Raw genomic sequence first — 21891 nt, 5'->3', positions numbered from 1 at the left:
ATTCTTCGCCCAACAGAGCATAGGCCTATTACTGTGGAATCTCGGCCACCAAGTCACTGAATTGAGCACATACCTTGTATAAGTTGACTTAATGGACTCAGGCCACAAAGGGAAAAACAATAGAGGAGAGGTATTCGATCCAGTATTGTGGACTGAACTTCGGCGTAGCTCAGCGGTTAGAGCTCTTGGTACGTAGAACCAAGGACCCGGTTCGATCCCCAGCGTCGGAGCGAATTTTTCTCCTCTAATAACCATTGTTACCATAACATGATTATAATATTCTGTAGAACCAAAAAATTGAACTTTACGTAGTTTCTTTGTTTTGTTGGTTTGTTTGTTTTTTCTCTAATTATTTATTGATCAAGTGTTATGAATTACCTGTAACAAAGATAGCCTACATTCAAGGGGTAAATTAGTGCAAAATAAACATGCTTTCCCTAGTCGAGTGAACCAATCGCTGCACGAAGGTGGACTTTGATATTTTCACGCTACAGTAGATCGATTATTTTTTGTGTCTAAGGCTGTACTACTCTACAGTATTAATGTAATTATTACTTAACCAATTATAGTTTGTTATTATGATTGTCTTATACTTACTACTTACTTACTGGCTTTTAAGGAACCCGGAGGTTCATTGCCGCCCTCACATAAGCCCGCCATTGGTCCCTATCCTGAGCAAGATTAATCCACTCTCTATCATCATATCCCACCTCCCTCAAATCCATTTTAATATTATCTTCCTATCTACGCCTCGGCCTCCCCAAAGGTCTTTTTCCCTCCGGTCTCCCAACTAACACTCTATATGAATTTCTGGATTCGCCCATACGTGCTACATGGCCTGCCCATCTCAAACATCTGGATTTTATGTTCCTAATTATGTCAGGTGAAGTATACAATTCGTGCAGTTCTGTGTTGTGTAACTTTCTCCATTCTCCTGTAACTTCATCCCTCTTAGCCCAAATATTTTTCTAAGAACCTTATTCTCAAACACCCTTAATCTCTGTTCCACTCTCAAAGTGAGAGTCCAAGTTTCACAACCATACAGAACAACCGGTAATATAACTGTTTTATAAATTCTAACTTTCAGACTTTTTGACAGAAGACTAGATGACAAAAGCTTCTCAACCGAATAATCGCAGGTATTTCCCATATTTATTCTACGTTTAATTTCATATAGAGTGTCATTTATATTTGTTACTGTTGCTCCAAGATATTTGAATTTTACCACCTCTTCGAAGGATAAATCTCCAATTGTTATAGTTCCATTTCGTACAATATTCTGGTCACGAGACATAATCATATACTTAGTCTTATGAGTAAAATTAAAAGTAAGGTGAAAAGCTTAATTTTCAAATAAAAATAATTAAGCCTATCTCGTGAACTATACTTTGGTTTTCTATCTCTAATGTTGTTAATTGGATGTTACCTACAACTCCTACAAATTGTCTCTTGAATTTAGATTAATTAATTAATTAATTAATTAATTAATTAATCAATCAATCAATCAATCAATCAATCAATCAATCAATCCATTCATTCATTCATTCATTCATTCATTCATTCATTCATTCATTCATTCATTCATTCATTCATTCATTCATTCATTCATTCATTCTTTCTTTCTTTCCTTCTTTCTTTCTCTTATTTCTATAAACAAGATAAATTTTGTATAGGCTTACCTACCTATTACAGATTTTTATAATAATTTACGCTTCGTCTCTAATTTTATGAACATTAATTAACAAGCTCTCCCTTTAATTTCAGGTGTGATTTCCAGAGCTTCTTACATTATAAAGATGTCTGCCACCAACAGTTCAGAACAAGCAAGATGCAAAAATCGATTCATGTTTCTTCGTCCCGCTCTTCATCGCTTCCTTCCTGCCTTCCTTCCTTCCACTCTTTATTAGTCCCCTTTTACTGTCTTCTCTCCCTCCCTGCCCCATCTAAGCACACCCCCTTGCCCTTCCCTCAGCCCTCAACACTGAGATCGACCGAACTAAGAGGCACCAAAGACAAAATGGCGACCACCACTTCGTGAGAAATTATTCTACGAAGGAAGAAAATTCAAAATCTCCAGGTGTTCCCCATCCTTCCGAAAGCCTGTCAAGGTCTTCGGGCGCCAATTTTAAGGTAAAATATTCTAAAGATATGTTTACTAGAATTTTTACAAGATTTATATCACCCTATGCTAAAATAATTAACAATGAATTATGTATTTCTTATTGATATATAGTCTTTTAAATAATTAAACAAATCGACGTCATATATGTTGGACTTACAGCATTTTTGCACGAGCACGTGGCCACTCTTCACATTCTTATTTGTTTTTAAACTCTTCGACGCATGCGCAGAGCGTTCTACGTGGTATTGACTGTGTAAGATAAAGAAGACTGCGTGTAATTAAATCTAAGTTGTTATAGCAACCAATATGAGTTGATATTCTCTACACGTAACAAAAATTCTAATAAATTACGTTAAATCATACTGCTTCTTATTAAATGTTTTCAAATATTACGTAAAGTATAGTATATTGTATGAAATGTAGTTAACTTTTTCATCAAATTAGATCCGGTTGCGTAAGGTTGCTAACTGAAGTTCACTTCTGATCGAAGGTCGGAAAATTAATTGGATTCTACCTTTATTTATGTTGTTCAACATTGATTTTAGGTTATGTGAACTTTGTTTAGGCCTAATGATGATACAATATCACAGAATTAAAAGTGACGACAGAGCGAAATATTACGAAAAATCGTATCTTTAGCGAGTTATTCGATATTCAAATGTCTTGTTTGTAAGATTCATAACCAAACAGATAATTATGGAGAAACATAACATGGCGAGAGTTAGTGCAGAAAGTTTATGGCAAAAGAGATGATGATTGAAACGATAATCTGTTATAGAGAATTAAAAAATTTTCTGCCGACACCAATAAAATTAAAAGAGGGAGACTTGGAAACAAATTACAGACTATGATCCACAAATGTAGGTCTAATTCGGAAAGGTTGGAAAAGTCTAAAATTGTGTTATGAAAACAGAAAGAAACGGAAAATATAGAAAGAACTCAAGCAAATTTGGATAAGTTATTTAGGGTAGCTACAGTCTCGCCAGAACGTTTAAGGACACCCATCCAAAACATACAGTGTGCTACAGGTCTTAAACTTTGTGCTAAAACATACATAACTTGTTTTACTGTTTAATCTGAGAATACAGTATAAATACTACTTTTTAATAAAACCAGGGATCTCCAGTATCCATTCAAACTTTATGGGATTGTGTGTTTCTTAAGGGGAGAGGATGTTATTTTTTTTTAACTTTTTTCCTAGCCTATTTGGTGTAAAATATTAATTTTTTGTATGTAGAGAGCTCAAAGATGTGGCAGCTCAACCAAATAAAAATATTTTGAAAAAAAAAAAATATATATATATATTTGGGGGCCCAAATTTGAAAAAAATGTACCCAATACAGGATTGTACTAAAACAGATATATCTAAACCGTTTTTAAAGATAGATTCAAACAGTTTTTTGCAATGTAGTTGCAAAAGCATGTTCTACAAACTGTCTGTAACAGAATTTTAATATTAGTCCCTACGTTTGTAAAATAAACAATTAAAATTTAATAACAATTTTCTGATTTACTTTCTTGCAAACAAACGGACGTATTTTTAAAATGAAATCAATTAACAAAATTCTGTTACAGAGAAAAGTTTTCTAATAGTCTAAAGAATGTGTGTTCTAAATTTCATGCGTGTATCTTTAATAGTTCAGAAATTATATCCATTTTTGTCTGGCAATGTAGCAAAAAAAAAAAATTAAGTTACTGGAAACCGATAAAAGCAGGAGTGTGATTTAAAAATCCATAGCGCAGGAAGTTTAAAAATGACGTCTCAACATCAGATAAGGGCACAAATACCCACAAAATGTTATGGAATGCATTCCACACATATCAAAAGGTAGGCCTATTTTAAAGAAAAAATTTTTTTTTTTTTGAAAATTTAATTTACCGGCACAAATACCCACAAAATGTTATGCTATGAATTCCACACATATCACAGAGTATTTTAAAGATTTTTTTTTAATTTACTCATTTTTCACCAAAAAATACCATCCTCTCCCCTTAAGTAATAATTCAAAAGTTTTAAATATGTCCACCTTTCATGGGAAACCGTAAAAGTTAGTGAGTTTTATAGTGTCCTAAAATGACTGTTTGAGCCTTTAGTGCCTATTTCATGTTTGCAGTGAATAAAGTGTATATTTCCAAATATTAAAAACACTGAAGAGTTTTCTTATGGTTAAAAAAATACATATTTAAGATATTAAGCATGTGGTTAGCGTATTGTAGAGGCCATCTATTGAATTAGTTGTTAGAGAAAAAGAACTGTAGTCCTATGTTATAGCCTAGGTAGGGTACGGATTTCTAGGTCGTTAAAATGTAATTTTAGGTGTCTAAAATGGGCTTAGAAGTGTAGGAAATAGTCTCTAAAGAATTGAAAATAGGATCTAACAAAAAATAATGTTTCCTTTAAAAAGTTGTTCCAATCATCAGAAATTCACTTCTAGAATTTAATAATTTTAAATGCTTATACACCGTTACCACTACTACAACTAAAAGTACAAGAACAACAAATATCTAACTAGTTATACATAAACTAAACAATTAAATGTGAAAAATAAGTTTTAGACATAAATTCAGTACACAAACAAGTCAAATATAGGAATCAATTTTTACCAAGCCTTGTCTGTTAATGTCAATAATTAACTTATATAAATTACTAATACTTTTTCTAAATTTTCAATTAAAAAGCATGTCGTCTGTCACTCAACACAAATTTGTATGCTCAAACTGAACGCTCCACATCCACTGAAGTAACAGGAGCGTATTTCAATGTTGACACTAGTTGGACAGGAATGTTGCATTGTAAATCCGTGTTAGGATATCTGAAGCAGTACGCAGGTCTTCAGACCTACATTTCTCTGCAGAACTTGCTCCAATTTATCCCGTACTTTATTTCCAACAGAATCAGGAACACATTCGGAATTTAAAATACAAATTTTCCAAATAAGAATGGGTGTTCTGACCTTTTAGAGATAAAACTTACTTAATAGGTCAACATAGGCTGTGTCATCAAAATAGGCATTTTTAGGTGCTATTAAAATACCAATTTTATTCATAGTTTTATATGAAACGTGAACTTGCAAGTTTTTATGAACTTATCTTTCAAGGATTAAAATAATGTTTTTACCTAAAATCCGAAATCTATTTATAGGAGTGGAAATTTTCAGGGATAAATCGCAATATAGCGAACGGCAGTAGGGGAAGTTATCCCCACCCACATGAAATGTGCATTCGACACAACACTCGCCTATCACGTAGAGTGTCTGGTGAGCTAGTAGAGGAAAGGTGGAAGGGGTAGTGGGCGGAGCTTCTACGTTCGCTATATTGCGATTTGCCCATTTTCAGTGGTTTTCATAAAACAACCGTAGTCCAAAGACTTTTTATGTGAAAACAAACAGCCACTGTCCGGGACGATGGTAATATTCACAAATATCCCATTCATATCACCTGGAAACATTTACCCATACAATTTTAGACTGTAATAGATTGAAAGTAGGCCTACTGCTTCTTATGTACGCAGCAAAAGCCACCTCAGATAAAAATACTTTAGCACGTAAATTGTTGTATTAGTTATGTATCTTTAGATGCAGAAGTAATCCCATGGAAGAAACTTGAGCAACGTATGGAAGAAAAAGGATATAATATAGCAAAAAAAAAGAAAGATTAAAGGAGAGTGGCACACTTCAGCCACAACGGAGTATTTTTTTTTTTCTTAAAACAACCACTGTCCACAGTTACCTACATTTAGACATGTATTTTTATGAGGAAATTTAAGTTATAAATGTACTTCAGTTTTCTCAAGTTTCTACAACACCTTAATTAAGAACTGGCGTGATGAATTTCATACTTGAAGTGTCAACAACACCCATGCCGGGTAGTTTTTTTCGGGGCAAATCGCAATATAGCGAACGCCAAAGCTCCGCCCTCGGCCCCTTCCACTTTTCCCCTACTAGCTCACCACACACTCTACGTGATAGGCTAGTGTTGTGTCGAATGCACATTTCATGTGGGTGGGGATAACGTCCCCTACTGGCGTTCGCTATATTGCGATTTATCCATTTTTTTTTATCTCCCGAAAATTTATTTTCTTGGACTATGGTTGTTTTTCCAAAACACCCTTCAATTCTAGAAGTGTTCACTAGTAATTACAAGAAAAAAAGACACAACTCAACAATGCACAGTCTTTCGCGTTTTTACTAACTTATGTAACCTAATAATTAAAATCAATAATCAATATTTTAAACTATGAACGGTTTTCTTTTAAACTTTTCATTTTGTTAAGATTAGTATCTTACAGATCAACAATAAACATGAAACTGTCAAGCCAATTTTTCAGTCCTACCAACCTGTATCACCAAGCTGGAGGAGAGAGGAAAATTCCTTGAACATCAACGCTCAGTGGTACAGGGAGCTGAAAATAAAATTTAAAATGTGAGAGGGAAGTCGAGGTATAAGATACTGTAAGTGGGACAGTGTGTTGAAGAAAAATTATTGTTTGCCAGTGCTGAGAAGTATGAAACTAGTCAGGAATCGAAAAAGCGAACACATCCCTGTTTAAATTGAAATAAAAAAACCAATTAAGATAGTTTAGCTACGTCCCTCCCTCTGTTATTGGCTGATATTGACTGACAAAAAACACAGCTCAACAGTGGACAATTTGGGGGAAATGACTGTTATCATATAATGCAAGGAAAATTATGAATGAAAGTGTTACTTTTTATTTTTATTTTAGTAGGTTATTTTACGACGCTTTATCAACATCTCAGGTTATTTACCGAATGAATGAGATGAAGGTGATACTGCCGGTGAAATGAATCCGGGGTCCACCACCGAAAGTTACCCAGCATTTGCTCATATTGGATTGAGGGAAAACCCCGGTAAATAAATCAACCAGGTAATTTGTCCCGATCGGGAATCGAACCCGGGCCACCTGGTTTCGCGGCCAGACGCGCTAACCGTTACTCCACAGGTGTGGACTTATTTTTTATTGTTAACCTTTGTTTATTAGAAAAAATAAAAATAAAATATAAAAATAAAATTTTGAGAGCCTATTTTACTATTTTAAGTGCCTACTGTAGGCCTATTTAATAAGCAAATTTTTTTTCGTGACTGAACATACATTTTTAGTGTCCCAAAAATTCCAGATCTAAACAAAATATACAGTTCAACTTATACAAGAATTTTTTATTGCATTAAGCGCATTATTATATTATGTTAAATATTAATACAGACGTTTCTATACATGCTATTACATTAATTAAACTTCACTGACATTTTTATTTGGAGGAACGGTGTTTACGCTTATTTACTTTTATAAATAATTATTTTAAACCCCTGAGGTTCTGGCTGATATGTACCTCTACTATCTGACAGTAGGCCTACGATAGTCCTATGTATCAAAGAAAGAACAATTGAAGACATTATTACAAAAATAAAAGCCCTAATTTTTAATGAAATTGAATTGAGGACACATTTGTTACTATTTGAAATGTTTATAGACTCCAAAAACGTGCAATAGCCATAATAAAAAAATAACAAATATTGTATGAAAACAGTGAAATGTGTTGTTCCTTTTATTTTCTATTGTTCTCCTGAAAAATAGAAATTTTGACAAGGGCTGTTTTTGTAATAATATCTTAAGTCTGAATAGTGTAATATGTTACTAGTCACTGACATATAAAATGGAGGGGGAAAGGAACTGGTCACCCTATTCCATCATTTCCTTGCTTAGTTGCGTCATGAGTGATGTCTTATTGGTGTCACTTATGAGGTTCAAACCTGTCTTAGGACAGTTGACTAAATAACAAAGAATTATTTAGCTTTATGCTAAACTAAGTTTAGTTAGCTGACACTGAAAAAAAATCATCAGTTAGCTCTGACCTTAAATCAAGATGCAATAATCTAATTAGTGTTCACACAACCACAAATTTAAGTTCAGCTTTAGTGCAAGTATTATTGCCTACTCGTTTTTCAAGGAAGTGTTAAAACTGTATGCTAATGAATGGGTTGCAGATTGACACCAAACTAATGAAGGTCTATCTATTTTTATACGAATAACGAAGTAAAGTTCCTAGGCTTTGGTTACATGCAATTCTAACATTCCACTTAACATTACGACCATTAATATTTTTCATATGCATCAGTATGTCTATATTAAAGACTGTAGCCATCAAGATGTCTTGCAACGTCACCGCAGTGAGATCTGTCCCTGGCAGAACCTTCAGTACTACCCGTTGTCGCCATCCCGGCTGCAGCGAGACTGAAACACTTGACCACGTACTGGGGTTCTGTAAGAAGGGAGAGCTACTGCGTAACAACAGACATCATCGTGCCCGTACAGCAATTGCCAACCTGCTAAGAAACAGAGGATGGGGAGTACATGAGGAGATTCATTGTGTGTGTGAGGATGATTCTCATAGAAGAGTCGATATAATTTCCGTCAATAGAAGAACCCAGAAAGCGATGGTCTTAGACCCTACGATTTGCTTTGAACGAGACACAAATCAAGGACTGCAGATAAATGATGACAAGCGAGCTAAATACGAGTATGTACCTTGTCTTCCATACCTCAGTGTAAAATATGACATTTCATTTACAACTGGGATGTTACAGGCTTACTATTTGGAGCGAGGGGTTGTTTACCAAAATTTACATGTAATATCCTTAAATCCTTTCAAATTCCCTTTTATGAGGTTCAGAAGATTGTAAAGGAAATTCTGTAGGCTTCTCTTCAAATTCTACACTATCACCTATATGTTAACACGTACATTTTTGTTTTAATGTACAAATCGAATAATTATTTTGCTCGTTTCATTTCCCTTTATCTTTTATGTTTGTTAATTCCGGATCCCAGCGGTCAACCTCGCTCGAGGACGGATGATTTAAAATAAATCTTAGTAGCCATTTGAATACTTAACCCTTAAATTGGTACAACTTCATTTCTCACACTAGTTTATTAAGCCTTGTCGGTCTGCAAAGAAAACAACTATAACAATGTCCATATTTTATATGTTGTACAATATGTATAGTATTGTGGAATTTTAATTTTCCTACCAATTTCTTTCTATTCTATTAAAATTATAGCATATAGCCTATTAACCTGTTGTATCCTATAGGATACTTTGTCAATTTAAGGGAAACGGGAAAATAAATACACCATAAACCCCTAGAATCAGAGAGAAATGTTATTGGAAGCAGAAAGGCACAATCTATCAAAAGAATAAACCTGCTTTTTTTTTAAGGTAGAGTTACTGTTGTTTAGTCAACTGTCCAAAGACAGGTTTGAACCGCATAAGTAACACCAATAAGGCATCACTCATGAGGCAGGAGATAATGGGGTAGAGTGGCCAGTTTCTTTCCCCCTCCAATGCATACATCGCCGATTAGCTACATATTCCACTAATCAGACTTCAGATGCATACAAACAATTGTTCTTCCTCTGACACATATCGCCAAATAAGATGTATTGTATTGCATTGTATTTATTAACATTCCATGGTATTCATACATTGCTTTACAACTAGAATATGGAACAAGTCAAAAAACTTAGTACTATTATAAAGTCTTAATTTATATTCACAGACTAGATGAAATATATATATATATATATATACATATATACACAGATGAGATTTACAATATAGTCTACTAGTACAACACAAAGTTGTAGTATCAATTTCATGAAGTGTTATTGAATGTCATGAATTCACCTACAGAATAGAAGGCGTGAGGAATTAGGCACTTCTTTAATTTGGCCCTAAATAATCTTATGTTTTGAGTTTCATTTTTTATATCGACAGGGAGGCTATTAAAAATTTTTACTGCCATATAACGCACTCGTTTTTGATAGCACGATAGACTTGCCGATAGAGTATCAAAGTCATTTTTTGACGTGTATTTATGCTATGAACTGTTGAATTAGTTACGAAGTTTTCACGATTACATAAGAGGAAGACTATTAATGAAAAGATATACTGACAAGCCATGGGCATTATTTGTAGTTTTTTGAAAATAGTCCTACAAGATTCCCTAGATTTGGCACCTACTATTATTCTAATTACTCTTTTTTTGTAATAGAAATATACTGTTACTATCTGTTGAATTTCCCCAGAATATTATTCCAAAACTCATTACCGAGTGGAAGTATGCAAAGTATATTGTTTTTAAGGTACTGATATTTAATATCTTTTGCATAGATCTAATAGCAAAACAAGCCGAATTTAGTTTGGGGGTAATTATTTTAATATGATTTTTCCAATTTAAGACATTATCGATTTTTAAGCGAAGAAATTTGGTTGTCGTTGTCTCTAATAGGGATCTGTTGTTAATTATTGTGCTAGAAATTTGCGACGTTGAATTTGGACAGGATTTAAATTGAATTCTGTTAGTTTTGTTACAATTTAATACCAATTTATTGACTGAGAACCAGCCACATATTTTGAAGAGAATTTCCCCTGTTAAAGATTGGAATGTATTGGAGTTATTGGCTGTAATTACTATACTTGTGTCATCTGCAAATAATATGGGATGACCTACATCTTTCATTAGGGGGGCAAGATCATTTATAAACACTAGAAAACGTGGGGGACCTACTGATTGATAATTGATGTACATATCAGCCATAATCTCAATCAGAGGTAGTAGTATCAGTCTTTGTCACTAAAATGCATTGTGATCAGTCTGAGCAATCTAGTTTTGAATCATGAATAAAATGTCAACTGAAGCACAAACAAGATACAAATGTACCCTGATAGTATCTGTGGGACGTGACAAACATGACGCACAAACAAGATACAAATGTACCCTGATAGTATCTGTGGGACGTGACAAGCATGACGCACAAACAAGATACAAATGTACCCTGATAGTATCTGTGGAACGTGACAAACATGACGCACAAACAAGATACAAATGTACCCTGATAGTATCTGTGGGACGTGACAAACATGACGCACAAACAAGATACAAATGTACCCTGATAGTATCTGTGGGACGTGACAAGCATGACGCACAAACAAGATACAAATGTACCCTGATAGTATCTGTGGGACGTGACAAACATGACGCACAAACAAGATACAAATGTACCCTGATAGTATCTGTGGGACGTGACAAACATGACGCACAAACAAGATACAAATGTACCCTGATAGTATCTGTGGGACGTGACAAGCATGACGCACAAACAAGATACAAATGTACCCTGATAGTATCTGTGGGACGTGACAACCATGACGCACAAACAAGATACAAATGTACCTTGATAGTATCTGTGGACGTGACAAACATGACGCACAAACAAGATACAAATGTACCCTGATAGTATCTGTGGGACGTGACAAGCATGACGCACAAACAAGATACAAATGTACCCTGATAGTATCTGTGGGACGTGACAAACATGACGCACAAACAAGATACAAATGTACCCTGATAGTATCTGTGGGACGTGACAAGCATGACGCACAAACAAGATACAAATGTACCCTGATAGTATCTGTGGGACGTGACAAGCATGACGCACAAACAAGATACAAATGTACCCTGATAGTATCTGTGGGACGTGACAAACATGACGCACAAACAAGATACAAATGTACCCTGATAGTATCTGTGGGACGTGATAAACATGACGCACAAACAAGATACAAATGTACCCTGATAGTATCTGTGGGACGTGACAAGCATGACGCACAAACAAGATACAAATGTACCCTGATAGTATCTGTGGGACGTGACAAGCATGACGCACAAACAAGATACAAATGTACCCTGATAGTATCTGTGGGACGTGACAAACATGAAGCACAAACAAGATACAAATGTACCCTGATAGTATCTGTGGGACGTGACAAGCATGACGCACAAACAAGATACAAACGTACCCTGATAGTATCTGTGGGACGTGACAAGCATGACGCACAAACAAGATACAAATGTACCCTGATAGTATCTGTGGGACGTGACAAGCATGACGCACAAACAAGATACAAATGTACCCTGATAGTATCTGTGGGACGTGACAAACATGAAGCACAAACAAGATACAAATGTACCCTGATAGTATCTGTGGGACGTGACAAGCATGACGCACAAACAAGATACAAATGTACCCTGATAGTATCTGTGGGACGTGACAAACATGACGCACAAACAAGATACAAATGTACCCTGATAGTATCTGTGGGACGTGACAAACATGACGCACAAACAAGATACAAATGTACCCTGATAGTATCTGTGGGACGTGACAAGCATGACGCACAAACAAGATACAAATGTACTCTGATAGTATCTGTGGGACGTGACAACCATGACGCACAAACAAGATACAAATGTACCTTGATAGTATCTGTGGACGTGACAAACATGACGCACAAACAAGATACAAATGTACCCTGATAGTATCTGTGGGACGTGACAAGCATGACGCACAAACAAGATACAAATGTACCCTGATAGTATCTGTGGGACGTGACAAACATGACGCACAAACAAGATACAAATGTACCCTGATAGTATCTGTGGGACGTGACAAGCATGACGCACAAACAAGATACAAATGTACCCTGATAGTATCTGTGGGACGTGACAAGCATGACGCACAAACAAGATACAAATGTACCCTGATAGTATCTGTGGGACGTGACAAACATGACGCACAAACAAGATACAAATGTACCCTGATAGTATCTGTGGGACGTGATAAACATGACGCACAAACAAGATACAAATGTACCCTGATAGTATCTGTGGGACGTGACAAGCATGACGCACAAACAAGATACAAATGTACCCTGATAGTATCTGTGGGACGTGACAAGCATGACGCACAAACAAGATACAAATGTACCCTGATAGTATCTGTGGGACGTGACAAACATGAAGCACAAACAAGATACAAATGTACCCTGATAGTATCTGTGGGACGTGACAAGCATGACGCACAAACAAGATACAAATGTACCCTGATAGTATCTGTGGGACGTGACAAGCATGACGCACAAACAAGATACAAATGTACCCTGATAGTATCTGTGGGACGTGACAAGCATGACGCACAAACAAGATACAAATGTACCCTGATAGTATCTGTGGGACGTGACAAACATGAAGCACAAACAAGATACAAATGTACCCTGATAGTATCTGTGGGACGTGACAAGCATGACGCACAAACAAGATACAAATGTACCCTGATAGTATCTGTGGGACGTGACAAGCATGACGCACAAACAAGATACAAATGTACCCTGATAGTATCTGTGGGACGTGATAAACATGACGCACAAACAAGATACAAATGTACCCTGATAGTATCTGTGGGACGTGACAAACATGACGCACAAACAAGATACAAATGTACCCTGAAAGTATCTGTGGGACGTGACAAGCATGACGCACAAACAAGATACAAATGTACCCTGATAGTATCTGTGGGACGTGACAAACATGACGCACAAACAAGATACAAATGTACCTTGATAGTATCTGTGGACGTGACAAACATGACGCACAAACAAGATACAAATGTACCCTGATAGTATCTGTGGGACGTGACAAGCATGACGCACAAACAAGATACAAATGTACCCTGATAGTATCTGTGGGACGTGACAAACATGACGCACAAACAAGATACAAATGTACCCTGATAGTATCTATGGGACGTGACAAGCATGACGCACAAACAAGATACAAATGTACCCTGATAGTATCTGTGGGACGTGACAAACATGACGCACAAACAAGATACAAATGTACCCTGATAGTATCTGTGGGACGTGATAAACATGACGCACAAACAAGATACAAATGTACCCTGATAGTATCTGTGGGACGTGACAAGCATGACGCACAAACAAGATACAAATGTACCCTGATAGTATCTGTGGGACGTGACAAGCATGACGCACAAACAAGATACAAATGTACCCTGATAGTATCTGTGGGACGTGACAAACATGAAGCACAAACAAGATACAAATGTACCCTGATAGTATCTGTGGGACGTGACAAGCATGACGCACAAACAAGATACAAATGTACCCTGAAAGTATCTGTGGGACGTGACAAACATGACGCACAAACAAGATACAAATGTACCCTGATAGTATCTGTGGGACGTGATAAACATGACGCACAAACAAGATACAAATGTACCCTGATAGTATCTGTGGGACGTGACAAGCATGACGCACAAACAAGATACAAATGTACCCTGATAGTATCTGTGGGACGCGACAAACATGACGCACAAACAAGATACAAATGTACCCTGATAGTATCTGTGGGACGTGACAAACATGACGCACAAACAAGATACAAATGTACCCTGATAGTATCTGTGGGACGTGACAAGCATGACGCACAAACAAGATACAAATGTACCCTGAAAGTATCTGTGGGACGTGACAAACATGACGCCACGTCAATATAGCCTATGAACAACTAACCCTACAGTATTCATGGCACTTTAATTATTTGTAAATTGTCACAGAAGTCTTTTTTATCACGCATAGTTCCAGTTTATTTAACTGAATTAAATCAGAATATAAATACTGTTTTTTTTAAAGCTTATAATAGCTAATGTTATATTCAAATAAATTAACAAGTTACTATATTTCGCACTCGGCGAGTCTCAGAATTAGAAACAAAATACAAATTATAGAGGACTGCGAGTATCACCTCCATTGCATACATTTCACCAGACAGCCTTTTGAAAACGTATCCACATGTTCCCTCACGTTTTGGGGGAAAGAGATGGATCGGCTGATTAATGATGACGTTTGGGATAAAATTGAGCCCTTTATATCGCTGTTAACTGTCAGGGGTGAGGTAGAAAGAAGGATCGGCCCCTCTGTAGCTCTCTGTGTGTAATTATGAACGTACCTTCTAATTACTATGGACGGAACATCAACTGTAAAACCACATTCCGAACAAGGATGAAAATATCATATTTGAGGCTCAAGTCACGAAATATGTAATTGCAATATCTGCCTCTGCCCTGTCATTACATTTTATTCGCTTCTGTTATAATTTAAAGTGCAGAAGGGACAATTATGACTCAATTTTGTTTCAGTAAGAATAGACTATGCTATACGAAACCATAAAAAAGTATAGAATATTGATTGTAATTATAACTTTTGATTTGAATTTGTATTTTAAAAATATTAAATAAAAACTATTAGGCATACAACAACTAATATTATGTATGTAATTTAGAATATGTATTTCTAAGCATATTGTGAAAACAAGTACACTTAAATTATAGTCTTTAAAATAAAGGAAAATTATTTATTTAGTAATTAATTAATTTGTTTGTTTGTTTGCTTATTTATTTATTTATTCGTTTATTTGCTTATTTATTTGTTTCCTTGTTTGCTTATTTATTTGCTTATTTGCTTATTTATTTATTTGTTTGCTTATTTATTTGTTTGTTTGTTTATTTGCCTATTTATTTGTTTGTTTGTTTATTTGCTTATTTATTTGTTTGTTTATTTGCTTATTTGTTTGTTTGTTTATTTGCTAATTTATTTGTTTGTTTGCTTATTTATTTGTTTATTTGCTTATTTGTTTGTTTGTTTGTTTATTTGCCTATTTATTTGTTTGTTTGTTTATTTGCTTATTTATTTGTTTCTTTATTTGCTTATTTGCTTGTTTATTTCCTTATTTGTTTGTTTATTTGCTTATTTGTTTGTTTATTTGCTTATTTGTTTGTTTATTTGCTTATTTATTTGTTTGTTTATTTGCTTATTTGTTTGTTTGTTTATTTGCTTATTTATTTGTCTGTTTATTTGCTTATTTATTTATTTATTTGTTTCCTTGTTTGCTTATTTATTTGTTTGTTTATTTGCTTATTTGTTTGTTTGTTTATTTGCTTATTTATTTGTCTGTTTATTTGCTTATTTATTTATTTGTTTCCTTGTTTGCTTATTTATTTGTTTGTTTATTTGCTTATTTGTTTGTTTATTTGCTTATTTGTTTGTTTATTTGCTTATTTATTTGTTTGTTTATTTGCTTATTTGTTTGTTTGTTTATTTGCTTATTTATTTGTCTGTTTATTTGCTTATTTGTTTGTTTGTTTATTTGCCTATTTATTTGTTTGTTTATTTGTCTATTTATTTGTTTCTTTGTTTATTTGCTTATTTATTTGTCTGCTTATTTGCTTATTTGTTTGTTTGTTTATTTGCCTATTTATTTGTTTGTTTATTTGTCTATTTATTTGTTTCTTTGTTTATTTGCTTATTTATTTGTCTGCTTATTTGCTTATTTGTTTGTTTGTTTATTTGCCTATTTATTTGTTTGTTTATTTGCCTATTTATTTGTTTCTTTGTTTATTTGCTTATTTATTTGTCTGCTTATTTGCTTATTTGTTTGTTTGTTTATTTGCTTATTTATTTGTCTGTTTATTTGCTCATTTGTTTGTCTGTTTATTTGCCTATTTATTTGTTTGTTTGTTTATTTGCTTATTTGTTTGTTTATTTCTTTGCCTATTTATTTGTTTGTTTGTTTATTTGCCTATTTATTTGTTTGTTTGTTTATTTGCCTATTTATTTGTTTGTTTGTTTATTTGCTTATTTATTTGTCTGTTTGTTTATTTGCTTATTTATTTGTCTGCTTATTTGCTTATTTGTTTGTTTGTTTATTTGCCTATTTATTTGTTTGTTTGTTTATTTGCCTATTTATTTGTTTGTTTGTTTATTTGCTTATTTATTTGTCTGTTTATTTGCTTGTTTGTTTGTTTATTTGCCTATTTATTTGTTTGTTTGTTTATTTGCCTATTTATTTGTTTGTTTATTTGCTTATTTATTTGTCTGTTTGTTTATTTGCTTATTTATTTGTCTGCTTATTTGCTTATTTATTTGTTTGTTTATTTGCCTATTTATTTGTTTGTTTGTTTATTTGTTTATTTATTTGTCTGTTTATTTGCTTATTTGTTTGTTTGTTTATTTGCCTATTTATTTGTTTGTTTATTTGCCTATTTATTTGTTTGTTTGTTTATTTGCTTATTTATTTGTCTGCTTATTTGCTTATTTATTTGTCTGCTTATTTGCTTATTTATTTGTTTGTTTATTTGCTTATTTGATTGTTTGTTTATGTGGTTATTTATTTGTCTGTTTATTTGCTTATTTATTTATTTATTTATTTATCTATCCATTTATTCATGTGCTTGTTCATTTATTTATTTACTTATTTATTTATTTATTTATTTATTTATTTATTTATTTATTTATTTATTTATTTATTTATTTCTGTGTATAATTGGGCAAAGCCCCAATTACAATAGACAGTACAAATATTTGCTAACAATATAAAATTGGAGATAACGTGAAAAAAGAGATACAACAGATACAAATGCAAGATACAAGTGTAAATGCAAATGAAAAATGAAAAAAAAGACAAATACATAATAATATGTAAATAAAAGTCACAGAGTTAGATATTATCGGACGTCATTCTTCCACATTCCAATAATCTGTCATTTCATGTACACACTCCTGAATTTTGACCCATTTTCACTTGTTTACAAGTTAGAAATGTAACCTTTCCATATTTGTAGCAAAGTCCACAACTGTTTACAAAAATTGATGGAATAAGCCGATTGACCAGTATTAACAACTCCCAATGTTATGATGTAAAAGACAGTGGCGGTCCCGGGTCAATTTGCTGCGAATTACATACTCAAGAGGATTTCAGAAAATGGACATTTTTCCTAAAGGAAATAAAGAAAATATCTGGATTTTAATGTTTGAACGAGGTGCCAAAATTTGTTTAAACAAAAAGTAATATTTTCATAAGAAGCCTTATTGTATATTTCTGACTCTGTTCCAAAATTCATTAATATAAATACATCCATTCTGCAGTAATTCATTTTTTCATACAAAAAATGTAATTTTTCATATAAGTTTACATAGCAGAAAAATTATTATATAATCCACAGTTTAAAAAATAGACAGATCGGGTTTGCAGTAAAAAAAAATCTTCATTTTTAACAGCCATTTGGTCCCTTTATAAACATCAGGGCATTTTACATAAGTGTAAGGACAGGATTAAAATATCTCTTTCGAAGGGATGTCCTTAAACCTCTTATAGAACCTATAGAGTTGTAGTGCTAGTGGTGAAGAAGAAGAAGAAGAAGAAGAAGAAGAAGAAGAAGAAGAAGAAGATGATGATGATTATGATGATGACATATTTTAAAATGGTGGTTCAACTAAATAAGCTATAAAGAGGTCTAGTAATTATTTAAATTGGTCAACATGAAAGAACAGAATTACTGCGGAACAAATGAATCCTCTGCCAATGTGTATTTCCCGTGACACATAATTCTTTTCGCTTTTCATCATGATAGCTGTAGCCCTAGAATTAATACGTACTGGAAGTATAATTATGACAATACAGTAAAAATTCTGTTCAAAATAATTTATACTCTTAAGTTCTTATTGGTCTGATATCAATAAAAGGGGTCTGTCTTCCTGTGGGATTTCGTGCACTTGTTTTCGTGGACTCTAAATTACTTATATATAATGAAGAGTTTAGAATTGGAGTTCGGAAACCAGCCAAATGCTATCAGAATATGTTATTGAACTATTTTCATTCTTTCCTTCGAAGTCTGAATATTTCAAAAGACTGAAATTTAGTTGATTGCACAGGCAGGTATTAAAATGTCGAGACGCCTTCATCAATAAAACGTACATATCATGTTGTCGCTTAAGAATTATGAACTACATGTCCTTATCATTATCATAATCATCAATAAAAAACAACAGCAAACTTCAAGCACTGGAACTTTAGTGCATAGAGACTTTACTCCTCGATAATGAATACACAATACAGGATGTAGGGAAGAGTCGGGTAGTATCGGACAGCGGGTAATATCGGACAGTGCGTTTCTTTCATCTACCACCATATGGTAGTACCTGAATGACATGGCTACGTTTCTCTATGCGACATCACAGAAACGTAACCATGTCAATCAGGTACTATCATCGTGTGGTAGATGAAAGAAACTCACTGGCCGATATTACCCGCTGTCCGAAACTACCCGACTCTCACCTAAATGATTTGAATGTTGGTGGTAGATCATAAATAACTGAATAAAAAGTTCGAATAATGTTCTTCTGCAACTATCAAGGTTTTTCCAGAAAAGAAATGTGTTCTGTGAGCCTAAGATTTTAGAAAATAGAATAGACAATAATTTACTTCGCTCGATACGTACGCTGAAGCAGTCGTGTATTACTCTGCTGTGTATTGGTATGTGTTGGCCGCAAGGTCATTCACGTTCAGTAGAAATGTAAACAAATAATAATTAAACTACTATCAACCTTAAAAACGTGGTACATTACAACTTAAAATAAAATTATAGGAAATAATTAAGTTAAATTTCACTAGACATTTTATTCAGAAGACCGATATCTACTGTGTATATAATTTTAACAGTTTATATAGTTTATATTTTGTAGAAGTCATTCTTAAAAAAAAAAAAGGAATATCTTGCCCATGTGAATAGCATGGATCAACGTCACAGGTTAAAATAATTACCCCAAAAATAACTGCAAGACAAAGATCATAAATCCAGTCACTAAACCCTTATGTATAAGAAAATAAGTTATTAAGGAGAAAGATGTCTCTTAAAGGGAAACTTTGGTCAGAAGAAAAATATTGTACGAAAGAGTAACGTTGTTCAGAAGAAAAATATTGTGCAGAGTACAAAAGTTAAACAAAAAATAATAATTTCAAGAAGAGAAAATGGTTATGGAGAAAAAAACATTAGACTCTATCGGAGAAAACTGTAATTCGGAAGAAGACAGGTTACGCGAGATAAAATCTTTAAGCAGAAGATAAAATTATGCACAAGAAAAATGTCATGCAGAAGAAAATCGTTACGCAAAAGAAAATCGTTACGTAGAATAGAAACGTTCTACAGAAAAAAAAAACACTTTGTGTAGAAGAAAAACGCCATGCGGAAGAAACAGAGTTATGAAAAAAATGTTATGCAAAATAAAATCTTTGCGCTGAATAGAAGAAAAATTTACGCAAAAAAATCTTTACTCAGTAGAAAATATGTTATGCTGTAGAAAATATGTTATACAGGAAATGACCGTACGCAGAATAAAACGTTATGGAGAAGAAAATTGTTATGCGGAATAACAACATTATATACTACATTATACAAAAGAAAAACTTTGTTCAAAAGAAAAAATGAAGTTATTCAAAAGAAAAATCGTTACGCAGAATAAAATACGTTACGCAAAAAAAGTTACGCAAAAGAAAATCATTACGCAGAAGAAAACATGTTATGCAGAGGAAAACACGTTATAAGTTACAGAGAATAATCGTACGCAGAAGAAAACTTCAGTGACAAGAGAATCAGTGAAACGTTATATAGGCCTTGAAGAAAAAAGTTATGCAGAAGAAAATCATTACGCAGAAGAAAACATGTTAAGCAGAGGAAAACAGGTTATAAGCTACAGAAAAAAACCGTACGCAGAAGAAAAAATCATGGACAAGAGAATCAGTGAAACGTTATATAGGCCTTGAAGAAAAAAGTTATGCAGAAGAAAATCATTACGCAGAAGAAAACATGTTAAGCAGAGGAAAACAGGTTATAAGCTACAGAAAAAAACCGTACACAGAAGAAAACATCATGGACAAGAGAATCAGTGAAACGTTATATAGGCCTAGAAGAAAGAAGTTATGCAGAAGAAAATCATTACAAAGAAGGAAAGCAACATGTGAAAGGAAAAAGTTATGTAAGACGTAATATTGTGTAGAAGAAAATCGTTACGTAGAAGAGAAACACTAAATGGAAGAAAATTGTTGTACATTAGTGACAAATTTTGAAGTTCAAATCGTTATGCAAAAGGAAAATATTTTTCAGAAAAAAAAAGTAATATAAGAAGAGATTATAAGGGGGAAGAAAAGGAGAAGAGAATGACGATGAAATTTGACAGAGAAAATGAAACATGATAGAGAAAGAGGAAAGAAGATAATGAATGTAAGTCGGTGTCTAAAAATAACCAAGAGGAAGAAGATGAATCTTAAGAATAAGGAGGGAAGATAATTATGATACAAGAGAAATGACTGTATTGATTGAAGAAAACGAAGTGTAGTCTAAAAGTAAAAAGTAAATGAAGAGAGATTGTGGAAAAAACGAAGATGAAGATTTAAAAGAAGATATTGGCCTATGACGAAAATGAAATTAATGATGACGTTGAAGAAAATAGATGAGAAAAGAAAGAAGAAAATTTTGGTTACTAAAGATAGGGCAAAACACGTATGTATTGATTGTGTTCCCGATAATTTTGAAGTGTACATGCAACAGTGCTTCACCTGGGATGAGGACATAGCACAAACCACGTAGTTCGTAAGTGTTTGCACATATAACTGAGGGAACAGAGGGGGCGCTCAGAAATTACGTTAAAATTTGTGGAACAAAAAACCCCAAACGCATTTAGTTCGCCCTGATAGCTGTCTAAGAAGCGTGAAATTTTAAATCCAATTAGGCAACTTATGTAGTTCGTTAGCTGCTGGGAATTGAATTAGTGAAGCTGTAACGGTATCGTCTTAATGCACATTCCAGGCCGGCCCTCATTCTTTCCAGCGGGGCTTAGGGAGAACCACCCGAGCACAAATATTTCAACGAGTGCGCAGATCTGCAGGAGCTTCGATACCGGCTCGTACACGGACCAACAAACCATACAGCAGACCATTTATTACAGCCATCCCATCACCCATATACCTGCTAGTTCGTCCATCCATCCACAGGCCGATTCATA

General features: G+C 33.9%; 1 long non-coding RNA gene across 1 annotated transcript in view; it reads left to right on the top strand.

Moving 5' to 3' along the window:
- The first annotated feature begins 1800 nt into the window (after positions 1 to 1800).
- LOC138715628 (uncharacterized) overlaps positions 1801 to 21891 on the top strand; it is a 157252-nt gene continuing 137161 nt past the window's right edge. Inside the window, exon 1 of the long non-coding RNA XR_011336518.1 lies at positions 1801 to 2130. This is a non-coding gene — a long non-coding RNA (uncharacterized lncRNA). The remainder of the gene's footprint in view (positions 2131 to 21891) is intronic.

Source organism: Periplaneta americana, chromosome 15, assembly GCF_040183065.1.
Source record: "Periplaneta americana isolate PAMFEO1 chromosome 15, P.americana_PAMFEO1_priV1, whole genome shotgun sequence".
In the NCBI taxonomy this organism is placed as follows: Eukaryota; Metazoa; Arthropoda; class Insecta; order Blattodea; family Blattidae; genus Periplaneta; species Periplaneta americana.
Note: the sequence above shows the minus strand (reverse complement) of the source record. Positions and strands in the feature narration are given on the sequence as shown.